This window comes from Salvelinus fontinalis, chromosome 6 (genome assembly GCF_029448725.1).
Source record: "Salvelinus fontinalis isolate EN_2023a chromosome 6, ASM2944872v1, whole genome shotgun sequence".
Classification (NCBI taxonomy): domain Eukaryota; kingdom Metazoa; phylum Chordata; class Actinopteri; order Salmoniformes; family Salmonidae; genus Salvelinus; species Salvelinus fontinalis.
This window is the reverse complement of record NC_074670.1, coordinates 52,395,364-52,421,091: the sequence shown is the minus strand read 5'-3', so window position 1 is coordinate 52,421,091 and position 25,728 is coordinate 52,395,364.

The window sequence follows — 25,728 nt, the reverse complement described above, 5'->3', positions numbered from 1 at the left end:
GCAAAATGAAACAACAACAGGTGTAGAGCACAGCAAGAGATAGCATCACTCAGTTAGAGAGAGAGAGAGAGAGAGAGAGAGAGAGAGAGAGAGAGAGAGAGAGAGAGAGAGAGAGAGAGAGAGAGAGAGAGAGAGAGAGAGAGAGAGAGAGAGAGAGAGAGAGAGAGAGAGAGAGAGAGAGAGAGAGAGAGAGAGAAAGAGACGGAGGGAGAGGGAGGTAGGTTGGGAGAAAGAGGGAGAGAGAGGAGGGGAGGGATAGTGTAAGGGAGAACGAGGGGGAGAGAGAGAGCAAGAGAGAAGGAAAGAGAGAGAAAGAGAGAGGAGTAGGGAGAGAGAGAGGGAGATATGGAGGGGGAGAGGGAAAGAGAGTAGGGGGTGATATCACAGTGAGAACAGACATACCTCAGGCAGGCTCATCCTTTTGATTGCACATTTCCCCATTACTCCCGCTGCTAACCACAATGAATAAATCAAAATAAATAAATAGATCAAACCTCATTCTGCCGCTGTTAGCCACAGGTATGGGAACCCTTACTGGGAACAGACAACACACATCTATTGTACTGCTTTGTAAGCTCTGTCAAAGCTCTCTAGCTCCACACTGACTTAGCCAACCTAAAACTATCCCCATCCACCCAATTCCAACACCCACTCCCTCATCTTATTCCCTCACGTTCACCAAACACTGTTCTGGATCCGTTACTCCCCTAAGCATGCACAAATCCAGACTTTGGAGACCTCTGTGTTGCCTTTCTGGACTAGTGGTGAGCTGAAGGGCTAGTGTGCACCTCTCCTCTCCTCCTCCCAGCAGGGGAATCAGGAGGGGAATATGTTGTCCTGCCCTGTCTGTCACGGCCGTTGAAAGAACTGGACCAAGGTGCAGCGTGGTGAGCATACATTTTATTTTATTTAAGTGAATACGCCGACAAAACAATAAACACTACAAAACAAACCGCAAAGCTAAAGGCTAAGTGCCATAAACCAAGTCAACCTCCCACAAAGACAGGTGGGAAAAAGGGATACCTAAGTATGGTTCTCAATCAGAGACAACGATAGACAGCTGTCCCTGATTGAGAACCCTACCCGGCCAAAATATAGAAATACAAATAATAGAACATAGAATACCCACCCCAAATCACACCCTGACCAAACCAAATAGAGACATAAAAAGGATCTCTAAGGTCAGGGTGTGACACTGTCTCACTCTGAATATTAATGATCAGTGGGGATGGAGGAGGAGGAGGGAAGAGAGAGAGAGGAGGGAGGAGAAAGAGGGAATAGGGAGGGAAGAGGAGGGAAGAGGGAGTGAGGAGGAGGAGGAGCAGAAGGGAGGAGGAAGGAAGATGGAGGAAGAGGGAGGGAATGAGGGAGGGAAGAGGGAGGAATGAGGGAGGGAAGAGGGAGGAGGGAAGAGGAAGGGAGGGAGGAAAATGGAGGGAGCAGGAGGGAGGGAGAAGGGAGGGAGGTAAGAGTAGTTGGGGACGAGGACGGAGGAGAGCCTCAGTGGAGATTCATTGAGACAGCTGGTTAGTGCAGAGAGACCAGGGTTGGTCTAAAGCCTTGTGACAGGAGGCATCAGCAGCTCCTCTCTCATCTACTGAGGAGAGAAACAAACTAATCCTCTGGCAATGAGTCAGAAGCCAGGTAGTAGAGAGCTGGGGTTATGAGGAAGAACATCAGTCAATGTCAACCAAATGACGTCACCTCTAGACCAGTTTCTCTACAAGCTTTCTCTCCATCTGTGAGTTTTTTTTTCTACTTAACATGCTTTTACACCCTCTATTTGTTGCCGCTGATTTGCTTTAATGTATATAATAATAGGCGGGCAAGCTCTATTAAAGAAAAACTGTTTTGTGCAGAGTGTCTCACACAGCTTTGTTGATGCCGCCACTTAGTTTTGTCATTTTGATTTATCTCTAATCTTTCTCTGCCTCTAAGCAGATACGTGTGTGATTGTCTGTATATGTGTCTCTCTCTGTGTGTGTGTGTGTGTGTGTGTGTGTGTGTGTGTGTGTGTGTGTGTGTGTGTGTGTGTGTGTGTGTGTACAGATGTAGGATCTTAATTTGACCTATATTGTCACAGCAAATGGATCCTGCAGCAAAAGGATTTGAATGTTTAGTCCATAATGTTGTTTGATCGGTGGTAAGGCTATTAGCTGGCCAAAAGTAGGCAACATGAAATGTGCAATACTGTTAATTTAACTGTGTTAGTGTGTGTTTTCAGTTAATTTATCTAAATCACAAAGCTCATCTGCATTGAAATATCCTGAATATGTGTGTGTGTGTGTGTGTGTGTGTGTGTGTGTGTGTGTGTGTGTGTGTGTGTGCGTGCACCAGTATGCATGTGTTTGTGAGTAGACAGTGCTTAGTAAAGCGCACAGATGCTCATATCGCATTAAGTCACCATAATTACTTTTTAAAAATTGTTGTTGAATCTGCATCGGGAGACCCATGCAGCAGCGAGATTAAGAAACAAGCAGCTAGCTCAACCAGAACAAAGCAGGCGGCAGACAGGTCTAAACGAAGCTGTCGCTGTTCAACTTGTGTGTGTCGGCATTTATAACACCACTTATTATAATGTCTCACGGACCTTCACAATATGTTCACAGACAGCGAGAGCAGTTACATGTAATCTGATTATCCCTTACTGAAGAGCTCAGTGACTTTCAACGTGGCACCATCATAGAATGCCACCTTTCCAACAAATTTCTGCCCTGCTAGAGCTGCTCCGTTCATCTGTAACTGCTGTTATTGTGAAGTGGAAATGTCTAGGAGCAACAAGGTCTCAGCCGCAAAGTGGTAGACCACACAAGCTCACAGAACGGGACCGCAGAGTGCTGAACCCCGTAGCACATAAAAACCGTCTGTCCTCGATTGCAACACTCACTACCGAGTTCCAAACTGCCTCTGGAAGCAACGTCAGCACAAGAACTGTTCATCGGGGGCTTTATGAAATGGGTTTCCATGGCCAAGCAGCCGCACACAGCCTACGATCAACATGCGCAATGCCAAGTGTCGGCTGGAGTTGTGTAAAGCTCGCCGCTATTGGAAACGTGTTCTCTGGAGTGATGAATCACGCTTCACCATCTGGCAGTCCAATGGACGAATATGGGTTTGGCGGATGCCAGGAGAACGCAACCTGCCCCAATGCATAGTGCCAACTATAAGGTTTGGTGGAGGAGGAATAATGGTCTGGGGCTGTTTTTCATGATTCGGGCTAGGCCCCTTTGTTCCAGTGAAGGGAAATCTTAACACTAGAGCATACAATAACCTGTCTAGGATCAGCGTGCCGCTAGCGGCACGCCCCCCCCCCCCCCCACTGAAAAACCAGTGCCGCGAAATTCAAAAAAAATATTTTTTTAAAATATTTAACTTTCACACATTAAAGTCCAATACAGCTAATGAAAGACACAGATCTTATGAATCCAGTCAACATTTCCGATTTTTAAAATGTTTTACAGGGAAGACACAATATGTAAAGATGTACATCTATTACCTAAAAACACATTAGCATATTCCACCATCTTTTATTTGTCCACCAACACCAGTAGCCATCACCAATTCGGCTAAACTAAGATATTTATAGCCTCTAACCAACAAAAAAACTCATTAGATGACAGTCTGATAACATATTTATGGTATGGGATAGGTTTTGTTAGAAAAAAGTGCATATTTCAGGTAGATGGCATAGTTTACAATTGCACCCACCATCACAAATGGACTAGAATAATTACAATGAGCAACGTGTTTACCTAACTACTAATCATCAAACATTTCGTAAAAATACACAGCATACACGAATCGAAAGACACAGATCCTGTGAATACAGACAATATTTCAGATTTTCTAAGTGTCTTACAGCGAAAACACAATAAATCGTTATATTAGCTTAGCACATAGCAATTAGCAGCCCAGCATTGATTCTAGCCAAAGTGAGCGATAAAAGTCAACATCGCCAAAAGATATTAATTTTTTCACTAACCTTCTCAGAATTCTTCCGATGACACTCCTGTAACATCACATTACAACATGCATATACAGTTTGATCGAAAATGTTTATATTTAGCCACCAAAATCATGGTTAGACAATGTGAAATGTAGACAAGCTGGTAAAGAAAACGTCCTTGCGCCACTTAGACAGTGATCTACTCTTATACATAAATACTCATAAACGTGACTAAAAAATATAGGGTGGACAGGGATTGATAGACAATTTAATTCTTAATACAATTGCGTTATTACATTTTTTAATTTATCCTTACTTTTCAATACAGTTTGCGCCAAGCGAAGCTACGTCAAAAAACATGGCGTCCTAAGCCACTAAAATGTTTCGACAGAAACACGATTTATCATAATAAAAATGTCCTACCTTGAGCTGTTCTTCCATCAGTATCTTGGGCAAAGGATCCTTTCTTGGGAGAAATCGTCTTTTGGTGGAAAGCTGTCCTCTTGCCATGTGGAAATGTCAACTACGTTCGGGATGAACTGAAAAGCGTGACCAACTTTTCACATCGTTGCAAAAATAAATGTCCCAAAATCGCACTAAACGGATATAAATTGCTATAAAACGCTTTAAATTAACTACTTTGTGATGTTTGTAACTCCTATAACGAGTGAAAAGATGACCGGAGAAATATAACAGGCTAAACTAACGCTTGGAACAGGAGAGGGTCGGTGTCTTCCACGCGCGTTACGCAGCAAGAAAAGACTTGCTAGCTAAAGGTTTTTTTCATTTGTAGGGCCTGTGAACGAGCAATCGAGCCCGTTGGAATCGTCATCACGTAAAGGCATCCAGGGGAAGACGTAAGAAGTGTCCGTATAGTCATAGCAACGACAGTGCCCGTTTAAATGACTTCAGAAAAGTGGCCAACGTTTCTCAAATCTGACTCCATGTCAGGGAAATTGCTGTAGAATGGGCTCTGTTCCACTTAGAGACAAAATTTCAACTCCTATAGAAACTATAGACTGTTTTCTATCCAATAATAATAATAATATGCATATTGTACGATCAAGGATTTTGTGGGAAGCCGTTTAAAAAATTAGCCACATTAGCATAAATAGTCTAAACAGCGCCCCCATCCCCAACAGGATAACATTCTAGACAATTCTGCGATTCCAACTTTGTGGCAACAGTTTGGGGAAGTTTCAGCATGACAATGTCCCGTGCACAAACAAGGACCATACAGAAATGGTTTGTTGAGAGTCCTGATCTCAACCCCATCGAACAAAGTTGGGAGGAATTGGAACACCGACTGCAAGCCAGGCCTAGTCCCCCAACGTCAATGCCAACCTCACTAATGCTCTTGTGGCTGAATGGAAGCAAATCCCCGCAGAATTTTCCAACATCTGGAGGAAAGAATTCCCAGAAGAGTGGAGGCCGTTGTAGCAGCAAATTGGGGACCAATGCCATATTCATGCCCATGATTTTGGAATAAGATTTTCGACAAGCAGGTGTCCACATACTTTTGGTCATGTTCTGTATGTTTAAGACACGCTCCGGATGCGCGCTTACATATTTGTGAAATATTATAACTCCAGAAAGGGTATGTGTCAACATTCTGACATATCTAAACCTTTATACTTGAACAATCCACATATTTTCAGAAATGTAACATATCTGTAGCCATTACCTGATCATTTATATATCCACATTTCTCAAATCTGACTCATTTAATGTCCAGCGTCCAAATGATTTGACCTGTTCACGCGCTGAATATCACTGCGTGTAACGGGCTTCCTCCTTCTCCTCATCCGAAGAGGAGTAGCAGGGATTTGACCAACGTGCAGCGGGTTGTGGATACATAATGATTTATTAGACAAAACGGAAAAACACGACAAACACTTGAATAATTACAAAACAAATAAACGAATGTAGACAGACCTGGACACGAACTTACATACAACGTGAAGAACGCATGAACCAGGAAGACAGACTACATAAAACCAACGAACTAACAAAAACCGGAACAGTCCCGTGTGGCGTAACATACAGACACTGACACAGGAGACAACCACCCACAACGAACACTGTGAAACAACCTACCTAAATATGACTCTCAATTAGAGGAACGCCAAACACCTGCCTCTAATTGAGAGCCATACCAGACAACCCTTAAACCAACATAGAAACAGACAACATAGAATGCCCACCCAAACTCACGTCCTGACCAACTAACACATACAACAAACTAACAGAAATAGGTCAGGAACGTGACACTGCGCTTCTTCACATGAAGGTGACTCGGAGCATACATTTGCATCATGTTCAGTGGTAGGCTACAAGGCAAGAAAGGCATCCTATTTAATTCAAGTTTCTATTTCCGAAGCACATCAATGCTATTTCTGATGAAAAAAACTAAAAATTGCGAATCCAGAGTTCCAATCACAACGTTGTCTGTAAAGATACAAACATAAGCCAATCTTTGCTAAAAATGTATTTGATTTATTTAACAATAAGTAAAAGTTGCAAACCCTCAATAGCCCTGCCTGGCCTGTTTGTTATGCACGATGGATGCAATGTGTGCAGATTGCGTTGTTAGCAGTCCAGACCCAACATGGCGGTATTGTTGGTCTGTGATCCATTCTAAACTGTCAGCAAACAATGCATAAATCATTCATCAAAATTGTGTCGATATTGCAAGAAAGTATTGTATTTTCACATAACCATACGACCTGCTTCATTAATGATGAGAAAACAAACTGGAACAAGCTAAGTTGCTACAGCAGCTAGTTAGCTAGTTAAGTTAGTTAACTAGCTAGCTTATATTAATCTGTAATACAAAGTACACCTGAACTTTTTAAAACGGTAACTGTCACGTTAAGGCTTTATAGGTATAAAACAAATGTCCCTGAATGGACTGCAATTTCATTATTTGTTAGCTAGCTAGCTAGGCAACCAGTTAGTTTTAACCCCTATCACGATAGCTAGCCGCACTGGCTGCTGGCCAAATTAGCTAACTTCCTTGATACTAGTTACTAAGATAAATAAAACTTCTACAATTAGCGTTCACTTTTTTTTAGGTATTTTCTGAACAGCTTCTCACTAATTATTAGGAAATGCCTACTCATAATTGGTTAAAATCACATAATGCACACCAATGACGTCATTGGAAACATGTCTTCCTCTATGTTTTTTCCCCCCACAAAACAATTTCCACATATGTTGATGTTGTGCTGGAGATGATGAATACACATTTCTCTTTAAGGCAAAAACGAAGGGGGGCATAGAGAGCAAACATCTAGCAACCCAAAGGTTGTGTGTTTGAATCTCATCACAGACAACTTTAGCACATTAGCTAACCCTTCCCTTAACCCTAACCTTTACATAAGTATTCAGACCCTTCGCTGTGAGACTCAAAATTGAGCTCAGGTGTATCCTGTTTCCATTGATCATCCTTGAGATGGTTTCTACAACTTCATTGGTAAATTCAATTGATTGGACATTATTTGGAAAAGGCACACACCTGTTTATATGAGGTCCCACAGTTGACAGTGCATGTCAGAGCAAAAACCAAGCCATGAGGTCGAAGGAATTGTCTGTAGAGCTCCGAGACGGGATTGTGTCGAGGCACAGATCTGGGGAAGGGTACCAAAAAATGTCTGCAGCATTGAAGGTCCCCAAGAACACAGTGGCCTCCATCATTCTTAAATGGAAGAATTTTGGAACCACCGAGACAAAAGGCACCTAAAGGGCTCTAAGACCATGAGAAACAAGATTATCTGGTCTGATGAAACCAAGATTTGGCCTGAATGCCAAGTGTCATGTCTGGAGGAAACCTGGCACCATTCCTACGGTGAAGCATGGTGCGGCAGGGACTGGGACACTAGTCAGGATCGAGGGAAGGATGAACGGAGTACAGAATGGTCCTTGATGAAAACCCTTTCCAGAGCACTCAGGAACTCAGATGGGGGGGGGGGGGGGGGCATAAAAAGCAAACATCTAGCAACCCAAAGGTTGTGTGTTTGAATCTCATCATGGGCAACTTTAGCACGTTAGCTAACCCTCCCTTAACCCTAACCTAGCTTCTAACCCCTAGCCTAGATAATATTAGCCACCTAGCGAATGTTAGCATTAGCCAACTAGCTAAAATTTGTGTTAGGCACCAATAATTGGATTTACATACAGAATAATGCGAAATGCTCTGAGACCAGGTTGCAGCATCTTCAGTTTGCTTGTGCCTTTATCCAGAAGTGTCTAAAAGAATGATATGGATTTAAAATTTGTCAAATTATTTAGCATTTCCTCAAAAATCAAATAAGCATCAGAAATTGTCCTTTTTTAGCATATCAAAATGCATCTCAAGATCCTGATTTGGACCTCAGTCAAGAGCATATGCATTGTATGTCCTAAGAAAATGTATTATTTAGGCCTATTGTCAGTATTTGTCATCATATATATAAAATAAAAGAGAAGCATATCTGGAATCAAAATAGCTTAATATCTTGAATATGCAGAGAAAACACATATGTGCTGTGCAGTGCATTTGGAAAGTACTCAGACCCCTTGACTTTTCCAGCATTTTGTTATGTTACAGCCTTATTCTAAAATGTATTAAATTAATGTTTTTCGTCATCAATCTACACACAGTACCCCATAATGACAAAGTGAAAAGTTTTTAGAAATGTTTGCACATTTGTTACAAACAAAAAAACAGAAATACCTTTAAATAAGTATTCAGACCCTTCGCTGTGAGACTCAAAACTGAGACTAATCAGGATCGAGGGAAAGATGAACGGAGCAAAGTATAGAGAGATCCTTGATGAAAACCTGTTCCAGAATGCTCACAATTCTCTGAATGTCCACAATTCTCTGAATGTCCTAGAGTGGCCCAGCCAGAGCCCAGACTTGAACCCCATCGAACAACTCTGAAGAGACCTGAAAATAGCAGCGATGCTCCCCATCACAGAGATTGAGAGGATGTGCAGAGAAGAATGGGAGAAACTCCCAAATTATTGTGTGCTAAGCTTGTAGCGGCATACCTAACAAAACTTGAGGCTGTAATTGCTGCCAAAGGTGCTTCAACAAAGTACAGAGTAAAGGGTCTGAATACTTATGTACAAAAATGTATAAAAACCTGTTTTTGCTTTGTCATTATGGGTTATTGTGTGTAGATTGATAACGGGAAAAAAACGATTTAATCAATTTTAAGGCTGTAACCACAAAATGTGGAAAAAGTCAAAAGGTTTGAATAATTTCCAAATGTACCGTACATATTCAGTATTTGTCAACATGTATGTCTAAAAGACACATCTTGATTCAGAATTTATCAGGATATGGTGCAAATCCACAAAACTCTAAATATGCATTGGAAAGGGTCTCTATTCTCTAGAATATCAAAACGTGTCATCTAAACATATCCCCTGATATGGAACCTTCTCGCCCGTGTCCCTCCCTCTAGCCTCTCTCCTCACTCCACTTCTGACATAACAGAACGTAACAGGCCTGTAAGCCTTCCTCTCCTCCTCCCTACCTTTTCTCTCCCCCCTTGCTCTGACAGCACAGAATAGGCTTTTAAACCTTCTCCCGCCCTCCCTCTTCTCTTCTCTCCCCTCCCTTTCCTTCTGACAGCACAGAGTAAGACTTTAAACCTTCCTCCCTCCACCTCTTCCTCCTCTCTCTCCCCGTTTCCCAGAACAAAATATTCCTGTGTCCCCCTGGGCACCCTGCTAGTGTTCCTCCTGCCTTTCACGGCTGCCATGTTCAATTCTACATATCTCATCTCACCTCACCTCAGTGATGAATAACAACGCTAGGTTAGCTCAGCCTGTTTGTCTGCCTGGTTATACTGCCACGCCTTGCAGCCATCGTCCTCAATGGTGATACCTACTGTGAGCAGATAAGGCCTTAGGGTGGTGGTGCTGGTCGGTGATGACACTGTGTGTTGTAGGGTAGTTTTAGGGTGCTCATATTTATAAAGATATCCAGTCGTTTTCCTTCCATATCTACAGTGCTATAAAATAGTGTTTTTCATCCCGTTTTTGTTAGTGAGGTGTGAGTGATTGTATTATAAATGTGGTCTTCAGTAGCTCATTTGGTAGGGCATGGTTCTTTCAATGCCAGTATAGTGGGTTTGATTCCTGAGACCAACCATATTGTCATAACTCTCCTGTGACAATCCTAAGGATCAAGTTACCATGGGTCCACTCTACAGCATGCTCTCTCTTGTAGAGAGGGAGTTTTCTGTTTTATGACGGTCATAAAATACACTGCCTCTATGCTCTGTAGTGTTCAAGATTGGAATGTAAACTGTGGAACATTGAGAGACACTTGGACAATCAAAAGGTTGAATAATTAAACAATATTTATATTTTTGAGTATGTGGGAATGGTCCATGGGTATTTAAAGAACAATCCTGTCAAAGTTGTTTCATTTGGTGAGAGTATGGATTTTCATATAAAGTTTAGCTAGTTAGTGGCCACACCCCAGTGAGCCCAGACATCACATTAGGCGTCATAGAACCACCCCTTCTTCCATAGAGTATAAAACCCACTTCCTGCAAAATTGACATTAACTTCTTACGGACAAAATCCGGTGAAATTGCAGAGCGCGAAATTCAAATTACAGAAATCGTAATATTGAACATTCATGAAAATACAAGTGTTACACATCAGTTAAAAGCTTAACTTCTTGTTAATCCAGCCGCTTTGTCAGATTTCAAAAAGGCTTTACGGCGGAAGCACACCATGCAATTATCTGAGGACAGAGCCCCGCATTACATACATTACCAACCAAGCAGAAGCATCACAAAAGTCAGAAATAGCTATAAAATAAATCACTTTCCTTTCACGGACATTATTTTAACAGTTTTGGAAACTTTAGAGTGTTTTCTATCCAATACTACCACTTCGTGCTACTCATCCCCACAATATAAGATATGCATATTATTAGTAGATTTGGATAGAAAACACTCTGAAGTTTCTAAAACTGTTTGAATCATATCTGTAAGTATAACAGAACTTATGTAGCAGTCAAAACCCTGAGGACTAACTTTTTTATTGTTAAGTTCCTGTATGTTCAATGGGTTATCATGTGCAAACCAGAATTCTAATCACTATCCACGCAGTTTCTACTGCTTCCACTGGATGTCGCCATTCTATGGAAAAAGGTTAAGGTTTTTCATTAGAGAACTGAGAAAGATATTGACCCGGAAGTGGAGTGATGTCTTGTATTTATGTTTGAGAGTTGAGCAAGACTTGAAAAGTACCGTGAGTTTGTTGATATCCTGTATTGAAAACAGATTGACCCGTCTTCAATTTGATTGATTATTAACGTTTACAAATACCTTAAGTTGTATTACAAAAGTACTTTGAAATGTTTTGGCAAAGTTTAGAGGTAATTTTTTTGATATTTTGTCGTGATTTTGAACGCTGTTTTTCCTGGTACAACGGCGCCAAATAAATGGACAATTTGGATATATATGGACGGAATTAATCGAACTAAAGGACCATTTGTGATGTTTATGGGACATATTGGAGTGCCAACAAAAGAATCTCGTCAAAGGTAATGCATGTTTTATATTTTATTTCTGCGTTTTGAGTAGCGCCGGCATGGTTGAAATTGTCAACAAAGAGAGTGTAGCCTTTGTACTATCATCAGATAATAGCATCTTATGCTTTCGCCGAAAAGCCTTTTTGAAATCTGACATGTTGGCTGGATTCACAACGAGTGTAGCTTTAATTTGGTATCTTATATGTGTAATTTAATAAAGTTTGATTTTATAGATTTTTTTTTGAATCTGGCGCTCTACATTTTAACAGGCTGATGGGACGCAAGCGTCCCGCGATCCCAGAGAGGTTAACTTTGGGCACCTCATTCATCCAAACTTCCGAATACTGCCCCCTAGCCCGAAGAAGGCACCTTTCATCCAAGCTACTCAATACTACCCCTGTAGCCATAAGAAGTTAAGTCAGAGAACGCCGGGACGGAGTCCGCATGTTGGAATAGCTACAATTATATAGACCATTAAACTAGAAAACATGCAGCTGACGCTACATGTGAAATGTTTAAGAACTACAACTCTATAGGCCACGGAGACCATACAGCGTGGAGCATTGGCTACACGGCTGGAAATGGTTAAACTCTGAGACTATCGATTCACTTCAGAATAAGAGCAAATCCTAGACGTAGAATTACTAGTCTGCAGCTGGAAATTACGTAAATCAAGTATGAGAATATTGACAACAGCATAAGCATCTATTTTATGCAACGGCCATCTGTACGCCTGACGTATCCATTACAACAGACACTATCCAGAGCCGCTGAGAAAGTGACAACTACGAAAGACATTGTGACTTCTGGTGAAGTTAACCAGGAACTCTCTGATGAACTGACTCTCCAGCAGATGAACAGAGAAGACAACGACATACAGGTGTAAATATATACATTGCAATTATTCTCGAATGAGCGGTCATTCATGTGCAAAGGATTAGCATTTCAATTAATATAATTATCAACTGTGTGTAGTGAATTAATTTTGTCTTTCCCACTCTTTTCTGTCTCCACCCCTTTCCATTGTCTACCAAGCCGTCATGCCGGTTTAGCCCACTAGGGACTTATCAATGCATTGTGTTAGTAGCCAATAACTACATTGTTTGTTTATGAAATTCTGTGATTTGTTTAGTTAGTTAGGAAATCATTAATTAAGCCAATTTGTATATCGCTGATTCATTATGGAAACTAGGGTTCGTGCAGATATCCAAGGGTTTGCGAAGTTCAGTAATGAACTGATATGGTAATAATAATACAAGACTGTACTCGATAAGATATGAAAATATCTGAAGAATCGATTCGGGAAATAGAGACTCTGTAAACATTTTCCCGTGGTGCCCTGATTTCCAAGTGAATTAAAGTTTACATGATTAGTTTAATCACGTAATACTATTTACACAGATAATTGATTTGATAAAATAACAGTCTCGACATTTAATGATAGTCAGACACAACAATATGCAAAATGTATGTATGCATGACTGTAAGTTGCTTTGGATAAAAGTGTCTGCTGAATGGCATGTATTATTTTGTGCAGAAGGAATCGTTGCCATCCCAGAAGCACCAAGCATTATCCATCTGTCACGTTTCTTAGAGTGAAGTCTTTCATGTGAATCAAACGTGTACATTAATATGCAAACTGACACACACACTCATACTGCTTCTATCTATAAGTTAAGCTGTGATAGGCAGCCCTATTTTGTCCAACTATTGGCAAAAGAGCAGATCATAATCCCAATTAGTGAAAAACAAGAATCAGAATTGAGTAAACACAGCCTTATTGTCTTATAAGAAGATGTGAAACATATCTGTAATGAATACTCAGGGAGAAAAAGGTGTAGATTCACGTGCAGAGCACAGCAGACGTTTATTACGCCTTCGCGGAAGGCAGGAATCGTGGTCGCAGGCATTGGTCAAACACAGATAGGCAGTCAAAAACAAACAATACCTCACAACCATACAAACAGAAATAATTGAACTAAATAGGGAGCTGATGAGACCAGGTGAGAAACAAACACAGGTGAAATCAATGAACAAAAATGAAAAACAGTTCCATGACACAAAGAAACAGGGCTACGTTCAAGAACACAAAGAAAAATAACACAAGGTTGACTAAGAAAAGATAAGCAGAACCTTAATCGTGCAGTAATCAACAACATGATCAATGGGACATTGAGTTGTGTTAGCAGTTTATGTTATTCGTCAATAACACAGACCCCAAAGCAAATCAGGGGGAGAAAAATATATGTATTCAAAGAGAACAAATCAAGTTGTTATGCTGGAAAGTAGATGGTAGATGTTCATTCTTCCCTGTTCTCAGTGCTTTCTCCACTGAACAACGAGACAGGATGTAGTTTATATCCAAGCCTAGCCTGGGTTTGACCAATTAGAATTCCTTGCAGTAAAATTGGGCCAGTGGCCAAAATACAGAATATCCCGTTTCGGGCTCAATGTATTGACAATTTGGACCAATGAGAACTTGTCACATCTAGCTATGAGTCCCGGACTGGAACCCCTACACAGATTCTAAACAGATGTTACTAAAAACAACCCGTGTCCCTGACCCATTAATCTTCACTTCCCCACTTGCGTTACCTCACTTGCGTTGTGTATTTATCTTTAAATATTCTTACACTCCCTCCTAGACCATACTCAAAATGTATTCTTAGAAACAATAGAAAACAAAAATAGACAGAAATAGGCATTTCTATAAAACACAAAGGGCATATCTTACTTGCCGTTGCAATAAGAGATTTCAAACAAAGGTATAGAATAGAGGTATTAACAGGTGTGAGGCTGATGACCCTTACGATTCCTACCACATCTTGTACTAGGAGGAAACTCTTTTTTCAAACATCTTTCACTTGCCTGTAAGACAATAATATTCAATCATCCTATTGGCAAGGTAATCATTCACAGAGTCCTTTAAGAGTGACCAGCTGTTCCACATCGGTATCAGTCCCACATAGACAACTATTAGAGAGTATGTTCTGACAGCCTGCCGGTAGTGAGGAATTCGTCTTCCATTCCACTGGTTGATAAGGACGTCTCTAATGAACACTTTGCCGGTGATCTTGTATCGTTTTAGGTAAGACCTCTGGTCAAGGGATATTGCTGCAGCTATAGACGGTACATTCTCATAACCTGTAATGGAGGAAGAAAAAAGTAAACATGTCCTGGTTTCAAGAGAAATTGATATTTCCCTTAGATCTCTCTAATATGATGACTACGGTGTACAACATAGAAGCTTATCTATCAGGTTCTGATAGGCTTACTATGCTTCTTCACCCGACTGCTAATCAATCAGTTCTTTATACTCAAGGCTCCGCTTTGTCATCAAAATGGACAACCTTGCAATGAATGGATGTATCCATCGTGATATGCCCTGTACTTTCACTGCTGATCTCGTTTGGAGCAAATCTTGATAAGGACCTTCCCATTTTGGCCCTAATGTGTCTATAACATATTTCTTTACCATCACCCACTGTCCTGGCGCTACGTCATGTGCCCCCTTGGGAGTTATTCCCCACGCCTCTTTTACATGTCTGCCTGCTTCCCCTACCGCATTAGAAAGTTGTCTGCAATAGTTAAGCATTGTGTCACTCATAATGTGTACGTCTGCCTTTCTAAAATCTAACGTGCCTGGTAGTGACATGGGTCGACCTGTGACAACCTCAAACGGACTCAACCCTGTAGATTTGTTATGAGTGGCCCATATACTACATAAGACTGTAGGCAATGCATCCGGTCATGATATCCCTTCTTGATGTATCTTTGAAAGTCTTTCTTTCAAAACGCGATTTGTGTGTTCTACCTGACCACTCGATTGACGATGATAAGGGCAGTGTAGTCTATGTTCAGATGACGAGCTACAGTTCCCTTCTGACACAATTTTCCTGTGTAATGAGTGCCTTGGTCGGAAACTAGATGTTCCGGAAATCCTAAACTGGGAATTATTTCTCTAATCAGAATTTTGTCTTTGTGTTGTGTGGTTCCTTTCTTAGTAGGGTAGGCTTCAAACCATCGTGAGAAACGATCGACAATGACCAGCGTATCTTTCTGACCTTTACATTTGGGGAGCGGGATGTAGTCATGCTGTCGATGTCTGAAGGGTCATGGTGGGGCAGTCGCTCGTCGTGTCTGTACTTTCACTCGTCCCTTGTTGTTCTCCATATAAATGTTGCACGACTGCCTCAGCCTCTTTCCGTACACCAGGATTCCGCCATTTGCCCACAAAGCGATAAATGATCTTGTCCACACCAATGTGTCCCAAAGAGTGGATCTGTGTCACCAAGTAGGGTAAGAGTGCATTAGACGCTACTCATCTCAGTTTGTATTTCCACACACCTTCTTGATTGAGTTTGCACCCTGCCGCCAGCCATTCCCACACTTTATCTTTTGTTGCATTGCTTTGCATGTCTCTAATGTGTTGCAATGTATCCACGGTGTATTTCCTGATCCGTTTAGATGACAGAGGTGGTCGCTTGGCAGCCTCCTTGGCAGCTCTGTTAGCCAGGTCATTACCTTTACTCTCGTCTGTAAAGATTTTCCCATGTGCTTTCATTTTCAAAATTGCAACTTGTGCAGGCAACTGGAGAGCATTCAGTAGAGCAATCACCTTTGGTCCATTCTTCAGAGGAGCTCCCAGCGATGTCGTGAATCCTCTGTTTTTACATATTTTTCCAAAATCATGGGTAACGCCGAAAGCATACCTTGAGTCAGTGTAGATATTAGCTGTTTTTCCTGTTTACGTGCTTCTGTCAAAGCCACCAGTTCCGCCACCTGGGCTGATGTTCCTGCAGGTAACGTATCTGTCACTATCACATTGTCCATTGTAGTAACTGCCCAGCCTGCCTTCCTCTCACCCCCTTCCACAAAGCTTGAACCATCTGTGTATAAGATAATGTAAAGGCAGTCAATGTTGTTCTCCTCCTCAAACGAGGAGGAGCATGGATAGGACCAAGATGCGGATTGAGGGAAATAAGCCATCTTTTAATGAAAACAGCAAAACAATACAAAACTACAAAACAACAAATGAGACTAACCTTCAACTGTCCTGTGAGGACACAGGAACAAACACTAACAAAACCCCAGTGAAACCCTGGCTGCCTTAGTATGACTCTCAATTAGAGACAAACGATACACACCTGTCTCTAATTGAGAATCATACCAGGCCGAACACAAAAACCAACCTAGAAATACAAAACATAGACTGCCCACCCAAAACACACGCCCTGACCAAAAACACATACAAAAACAACATAAAACAGGTCAGGACCGTTACAGATAAACTCAGGGTTTTCCAACGGATTACTTTTTGTAAATCCATCAGAGAGCTGATCCAAAAACAAGCCACGACAGTCGTGTTCGAGTAATGTGGTGTCTGGAGGAAGCATCAGAGTAGCTGGATTAGACGGTGTGCCACATTGTATGATGTTGTTAGGAGCTTCCAACACAGTCGACGACTTGTTCCAATGAGCAGCTGTGACCTGTGTAGCTCGACTCATTGTTAAAAGAGTATGAACAGCATGTGGACACATGATGTTGGTCGAGAAATGATGCCACCATTGACACAGCGATGTATGTAGCCTGCATAACAAAGACTAACAACTGTAAACCATCATAAGGATGTTGATTGGAAAGTTTTTTTATTCATGTTTTTATCTGTTCACTAAGAGCCCTCAAACCCTCTCTATCTCTCTGCAATGTACTATCATGATTATCTCTAAGGAATTTATCATCTCATTTTCTCACTTCGGCTAATACAGTTAAAGACCATCTTGTCTTTGTCAGTAAGACAGACATTCTTGGAATTTCCCCCCAAGCTTTTTGTATATCAGACAGATTCCATATTCCATCTTTGTCAGCAATGACAGAATATGTATTTATTATTTTCTGCCTACACTCCTCTACTTTGAAATGGTTCTTCATATCACTAGACAGTGAATGTAATATATTCTTCATGTTCACATACAGAGCAGCTCTCCCGCACCTTTTCCAGAGTGTGAACTTCAGAAGTTGTATATGATATATTTCTATGTTTATATATTTATTCAACCCCAATATACAGTGGGGCAAAAAAAGTATTTAGTCAGCCACCAATTGTGCAAGTTCTCCCACTTAAAAAGATGAGAGGCCTGTAATTTTCATCATAGGTACACTTCAACTATGACAGACAAAATGAGAAAAAAAATCCAGAAAATCACATTGAAGGATTTTTAATGAATTTATTTGCAAATTATGGTGGAAAATACGTATTTGGTCCCCTACAAACAAGCAAGATTTCTGGCTCTCACAGACCTGTAACTTCTCTAAGAGGCTCCTCTGTCTTCCACTCGTTACCTGTCCTAATGGCACCTGTTTGAACTTGTTATCAGTATAAAAGACACCTGTCCACAACCTCAAACAGTCACACTCCAAACTCCACTATGGCCAAGACCAAAGAGCTGTCAAAGGACACCAGAAACAAAATTGTAGACCTGCACCAGGCTGGGAAGACTGAATCTGCAAGGTAAGCAGCTTGGTTTGAAGAAATCAACTGTGGGAGCAATTATTAGGAAATGGAAAACATACAAGACCACTGATAATATCCCTCGATCTGGGGCTCCACGCAAGATCTCACCCCGTGGGGTCAAAATGATCACAAGAACGGTGAGCAAAAATCCCAGAACCACACAGGGGGACCTAGTGAATGACCTGCAGAGAGCTGGGACCAAAGTAGCAAAGCCTACCATCAGCAAGGGCATTGAAGATAAAACGTGGCTGGGTCTTTCAGCATGACAATGATCCCAAACACACTGCCCGGGTAACAAAGGAGTGGCTTCGTAAGAAGCATTTCAAGGTCCTGGAGTGGCCAAGCCAGTCTCCAGATCTCAACCCCATAGAAAATCTTTGGAGGGAGTTGAAAGTCCGTGTTTCCCAGCAACAGCCCCAAAACATCACTGCTCTAGAGGAGATATGCATGGAGGAATGGGCCAAAATACCAGAAACAGTGTGTGAACCTTGTGAAGACTTACAGAAAACGTTTGACCTCTGTCATTGCCAACAAAGGGTATATAACAAAGTATTGAGATAAACTTTTGTTCTTGACCAAATACTTATTTTCCACCATAATTTGCCAATAAATTCATAAAAAATCCTACAATGTGATTTTCTGGATATTTTTTTCTCATTTTGTCTGTCATAGTTGAAGTGTACATATGATGAAAATTACAGGGCTCTCTCATCTTTTTAAGTGGGAGAACTTGCACAATTAGTGGCTGACTAAATACTTTTTTGCCCCACTGTATATACATATCAGTAGTCACTTCATGAGGTAGTCACCTGGAATGCATTTCAATTAACAGGTGTGCCTTGTTAAAAGTTAATTTGTGGAATTTCTTTCCTTCTTAATGCATTTGAAACAATTCAGTTGTGTTGTGACAAGGTAGGGATGGTATACAGAAGATAGCACTATTTGGTAAAAGACCAAGTCCATATTATGGCAAAAGACCAAGTCCATATTATGGCAAGAACAGCTCAAATAAGCAAAGAGAAATGACAGCCCATCAATACTTTAAGACATAAAGGTCAGTCAGTCCAGAACATTTCCAGAACTTTGAACGTTCTTTCAAGTGAAGTCGCAAAAACTATCAAGCGCTATGATGAAACTGGCTCTCATGAGGAGCGCCACAGGAAAGGAAGACCCAGACTTACCTCTGCTGCAGAGGATAAGTTCATTAGAGTTACCAGCCTCAGAAATTGCAGCCCAAATAAATGCTTCACAGAGTTCACGTAACAGACACATCTCAATAGCAACTGTTCAGAGGAGACTGCGTGAATCTGGCCTTCATGGTCGAATTTCTGTAACGAAAACCACTACTAAATGACACCAAGAAGAAGACTTGCTTGGGCCAAAAAACACGAGCAATGGACATTAGACCGGTGGAAATCTGTCCTTTGGTCTAATGAGTCCAAATTTGAGATTTTTGGTTCCAACCGCCGTGGCTTTGTGAGACGCAGAGTAGGTGAACAGATGATCTCCGCAAGTGTGGTTCCCACCGTGAAGCATGGAGGAGAAGGTGTGATGGTGTGATGGTGCTTTGCTGGTGACACTGTTGGTGATTTCTTTAGAATTCAAGGCACACTTAACCAGCATGGTTACCACAGCATTCTGCAGCGATACACCATCCCATCTGGTTTGGGCTTAGTAGGACTATCATTTGTTTTCAACAGGACAATGACCCAACACACCTCCAGGCAGTGTAAGGGCTATTTGACCAAGAAGGAGAGTGATGAAGTGCTGCATCAGATGACCTGGCCCCCACAATCCCCCTACCTCAACCCAATTGAGATGGTTTGGGATGAGTTGGACTGCAGAGTGAAGGAAACGCAGCCAACAAGTGCGTAGACTATGTGGTAACTCCTTCAAGAGTGTTGGAAAAGCATTCCTCATGAAGCTGGTTGATAGAATGCCATGAGCCTGCAAAGCTGTTGTCACGACTTCCGCCGAAGTCGGCTCCCCTCCTTGTTCGTGCGGCGTTCGGCGATCGACGTCACCGGCTTTCTAGCCATCGCCGCTCCATTTTTCATATATCCATTTGTCTTGTCTTGTTTCCATACACACATGGCTTTCATTTCCCCAATCAATCTACTTGTATTTAACCCTCTGTTTCCCATTATGTTTCGTGTGTAATTGTTTCATGTTATTGTGGTGTTTTATTACGCGCTTTATTCTTGTATGTTCCGTGTTTTGAGCGCATTTGATTTATGTAGTGCTCTCGTTTTTGGAACTAAAATAAAAGTGCGCCTGTTTACATCACTCTACTCTCCTGCACCTGACTTCGCCTCTATACACCCGATGACAGCTGTCATCAAGGTAGCTTTGATTAACACTTTTTTGGTTACTGTATGTTTCCATATGTGTTATTTCATAGTTTTGATGTCTTCACTAATATTCTACAATGTAGAAAACAGTAATAATTAAGACAAACCCTTGAATGAGTTGGTGTGTCCAAACTGTATATCCTTTGAGGACTCTAACCTCCTATCTATAGAACACAAATTGTTTCTGCAGGCCCTGGTTACCCCTAAAACTTGTGTTTACTTCAAAAGCTTGTACAAGGCTTACATTACCCCCACATGTAAAAATTGAAACTCAACTAGCAACTCCTATGCAACGAGAACGTTTCACACCCCTAATCAATTAGGGTTTATTTGAACTGTTAGGGCTTTAACAAAGGACTCTAAGCCCTATACATCACAGATACGTATCACTCATTGCATGCACTTATATTAACCTGATTTGGTTCTTTTAGATGATATAGGTCTAGACACCCAGCAATATGCCGTTGTCAGGAGACTAAGAGCTGACTCACCTGGATCAACACACAGTTGATTTGTTTTCTTCTTGTTGGTCAAGACCAATTAATCTGCGTCATGGCACAATGTGTTAGCAGTTGATGTTATTCTTCAATAACACAGACCCCAAAGCAAATTAGGGGGATACAAATATATTTATTTACAGAGAAAGAATTGTAGTTCTTATGCTGGAAAGTTGATGGTCGCTGTTAATTCTTCCCTGTTCTCAGGGTTTTCTCCACTGAACAAAGAGATAGGATGTAGTTTATACCCAAGCCTAGCCTGGGGTTGACCAATTAGAATTCCTTGCAGTAAAATTGGGCCAATGGCCAACATACAGAGTATCCCGTTTCAGGCTCAATGTATTGACAATTTGGACCAATGAGAACGTACCACATGTAGCTATGAGTCCCTGACTGGAACCTCTACACAGATTTTAAACAGATTTTGAACAACCCGTGTCCCTGACCCATTAATACTCAGTTCCCTATTACAGAAAAAAAACTATTTCCAGTGATCGTTAATTCCATGCATTGTGTATTTATCTAAAAATATTCTTACAGTTTTGATATCATTCTCCCCGTAAGAAAGAAAGAAAGAAAGACAGACAGACAGACAGATGAAGGGTGGTGGTTTCCCCCTCAGCCATGGTCCTGTAGCCTAATGTTTCAGAAGGGATATGACAAGGTGATGATATGTAGAGAAGCGCATGCTAACTCACACATCATCGATCTACCGAGCTCCATCCCATCAACCGTCATCTGAGAGGAAATCAATGGGGCTGCAGTTTTGCATTAAGTGGTGCCGTTGCTCATACCCTCTATGTTTTTCTATCTTTCTGTATTGACTGAAGCTTTCATCTAAGGATGCCTAATCCCTCCATCTCCCTCCTTTGAGGCTCAGCGTGGGGTTCTCTCCTCTCTGCTGACATCTTCTTCATCTCATATGGCTTAGGCCTGAGATGGGGTAGGCTAAATACTGAGGTGCAGGAGACTTCACATATACACGGATGGACGGATGCACACACACACATACAAGCACACATACACATACAAGCACACATACACATACAAGCACACACACACACACACACACACACACACACACACACACACACACACACACACACACACACACACACACACACACACACACACACACACACACACACACACACACACACACACAGACGGTTAACAGGGTATTAGAGTCAGTGGTGAGGACTGTCCTTCAAGATCATTACCACAGAGAGAGGCCGTTCCACAGAGTGGAAGGGAGACCAACGCTGATTACTCTATTGTCCTGAAAACAGGCCCTCTCTCGCCCAACCACTCAGTGAATTACAATATAGATAGCTAACTTAACTTTACTGAAACCCATATTGTGTATTGCTGGCTAACATACTACTGTGTTACAGTTAGGGGAAATCAAATTATTTTGCTGTTTGCTAACTTAGGTAGCTAGCATATTTATTTTAAGATAAATATGTGTCTATGGGCTATAGTTGTAAAGGCTAAATTCATAAAAATGTTTATACCTAAAGGAGTCCATTTAATCAAATAGTTAAATGATCCATGATATGACCATCTTAAAACAATTCCATATGTTATCTTAGTAGAAAAATTGCTTCTCCCTCATGAAGCTAGGTTTGACCTAAACCACGCAGACATACCTAGAAAGGATAAATGCACACCATGTCCATCACCCACAACATCTTTGTACTACCATGATGTAACTAGTTAGACATTGTCCAATAATTTGTCCAATAATTAGTGTATTCATTAACCAAATACTCCTGGAACAGATAGGGCTAGATGTCATACACAGTCTCTGTATTGTGATATTGTAACATTAACCTCTCTCTCTCTCTCCTTTCTCTCCCCCTCTTTCTTCTATGTCTTTGTCTCTCTCTCTCTCTCTTCCCCTTTCTTCCTCTCTCTCTCTGTCTCTCCCTGTCTCTTTCTTTCTTTCTCTCTCTCTCGCGCTCTCTCTCCTTCCCTCTGTCAGGTGGCTAGTGTGTTAATGTGCTAAAAGCTGTCAGAGGTGTCTCTCAGAGGTGTGTGCATCTGTAGGTCTGGGCCACTTATGCTCCTCTACAGGATCAATACATATCAGACATCAAACTTTTTTCATTCCTACAGTTCAGATATACGAGATTATATTCCACATCAATACAAGACGAGATGCGGAGTGTGTGTGTGTATCCAGAGAAGCTAGGTGGGTCTTAGTACTGCAGTGTGCATATTTAATGAAGCTCCACCTGCATTTGCATACCGTTAGCACATTTTGGGGACTTATTATTATTTTTTATTGAACCTTTATTTAACGAGGCAAGTCAGTTTAGAACAAAATCAAATGTTTTATATCGGCTTACCAATGACAGCCTACCACGGCCAAACTCTAACCCGGACGACGCTAGGCCAATTGTGCACCGCCCTATGGGACTCGCAATCACGGCCAGTTGTGATACAGGATGGACACATATTATAATATATATTAGGCTCATATTATTATCAGGCTTAAACTAAAAAGCTAGCTAAATGCATTATATCAACAACCAAAGACGATCAGATAGATTTTCAAAACTCCCATTGATTAATAAACACCAATCAGCAATGATTTGCTATTAAAACAGCACCCACGTTGTACTGCATGTTAGCAGTGGTTGCTAATGTTAGCATGTTAGCTGGCTATGTAGACTAGGAGACTAAGTGTAACAACATGAAACAGACCCAAGCTAAAAGCAAAGTAGTTAGCAAACATGATTGGAGAATTATATATACACTGAAACCATTGTATCATGCCTAAAACGTGTTGATTTGTTGATAGAACACAAGTAGAAAGGCAGGTCTCGTTCCCATTGATTCCCCCATTGTTTTACAGCTCAATGATTCCCCTACTACACGGAGACACCATGCTTTTACCGGATATTGTCAAGTCCGGTCCCATCTTTGCTGTGATTGGTCAGTTCAGGCATGTCAATTAGCTAGCTCAGATCCCAGCAGTTTGTTATGGGTTTACTTGACATTTAGCAGACACCATCTCCGCGGTTCTCTAGCAATTGAAATTGACCAAAACTCTAATTATAGTTGGAAATAGTCCAAGCTGGTGATCAAAACTATGTCCTATATAATTTGAATGATTTGATTGACAATGATGATGTGTGTGGGGAGGGGTTGAACAATGATTGCTCTCAATGGTATACACCTACTCTCTCCAAATTGTAATTCAGACAATTTCCAAAAATGTTTTTGAGGAAGAGAAGAAAAGGAGGAGAACAGAGCTAGTCTGCATTTGCTTTGAGTCTATCCTGGGTCTAAATGTACTCAAACAAAGTGCTTGTAGGTATTGATTAGGCTACTGTTCATGTCATTTTTCACTGCAAACAGTTGCGTAATGCTATAGCTTTTTGATTTGTGTATATTTTTACCTTTATTTAACCAGGGGGAAAAAACATCGAGACACAGTCTCTTTTGCAAGAGAGACCTGGCCAAGAAGACAGCAGTAGTCAAAACATACAATACAAACAGCACAACAACAAGTTATCAAGAAGAACAGGAAACATTTACACTCCTCCTTAGGTAGACCCTGTTCCTGGAGTGCTGCAGGTAGCCTACAAAAGGATTTTGATTCAACTAGGAAACACACCTGACCAACTGAGCTAATTGTTCAGTTCAGTGATTCAACAAACCTGTTTTTCCAGGTTGATTAAATCAAAAAGAATAATTTCCTGCACCACTCCAGGTCTAGGCTATATATGTTGTCTAACTATTCTGAATTTCCATATTTCTTTTGGAGGTTGTTATCTGGCTGCTTTGTTTCCGAATGAGTCAGTCATCACATCAGCGTATCATACATCCAATCATAGTGCACCATTTGGCTGCGTTGTGAAGAAGGAAAGTTCCAACTTCACAACACACCATGTCAAAACCACCCAAATGGACAATTTAGATGCTGTGGTCATACAACAGTTTTGCATTACAATGAAGGATAAGGTTTATAAATCATTTAAAAAATCACCAAATCCTCCCAACACTCGAAGGCAGTCACTACGCAGCCCAACCCACCCCTGGAGAGGACAAGAGACCAACATGCACACCAACACATCTTTTGCCTGATGACTCAAACGGAATGATTCCGCTGCTCCATCATTCACTACAGACTTCTTTGCGGATAATTATTTATTCCGATTTATTTCATCTGTTCTACCCAGCCACAAGACCGTCTCTGCCAGGTGTAAGAGCATGGCAGATGGAAAAATATATTTACAGATAAGTCTGAACACATATTATTTATTGTTTCTATTTTATTCTAACACTCTAATAGCCTAAATAATTATCTGCAATCGGAAAAAGGTCTTATGTGACATTAAAATACAAAATGAAATGTATTTAAAAGAACACAATAGCATTTTCCTTAGTTGCTTAACTGTTGGCTATATGTATGAATGAAAAACAACTACAACACCGGATCTCATTAAATAAAAACCATCACAAAGATCATTCATTATTTATTTGTAAGTAAGCATTTCACTGTAAAGTCTACACCTGTTGTATTCGGCGCATGTGACAAATACAATTTGATTTGATATGTTAAGGGCAGATCCTATGAAACATTATTCATTTAAGAAAAGAACAGAATGGAATATTTGGAGTTTAAATATATTACTGTGCTTTGAGTTTTGCATGCATGCTGGGAGTGCTTGTAATCCCGGTAATTTCCCAAAAGTTATGTTTAAATAGTTTGAGGGGCCATCTTTAAGAGTTGTTTGAGAAGGATATAATTTTTGAAAAGTGTAGAATCAGCTCTTTCTGACACTATACAGACATCAACACGGCTTACCTGCTTGCGACTCTGTAGGAGAATCCGAAAAAAGATATGTGATTGGTCAAAACACCAGT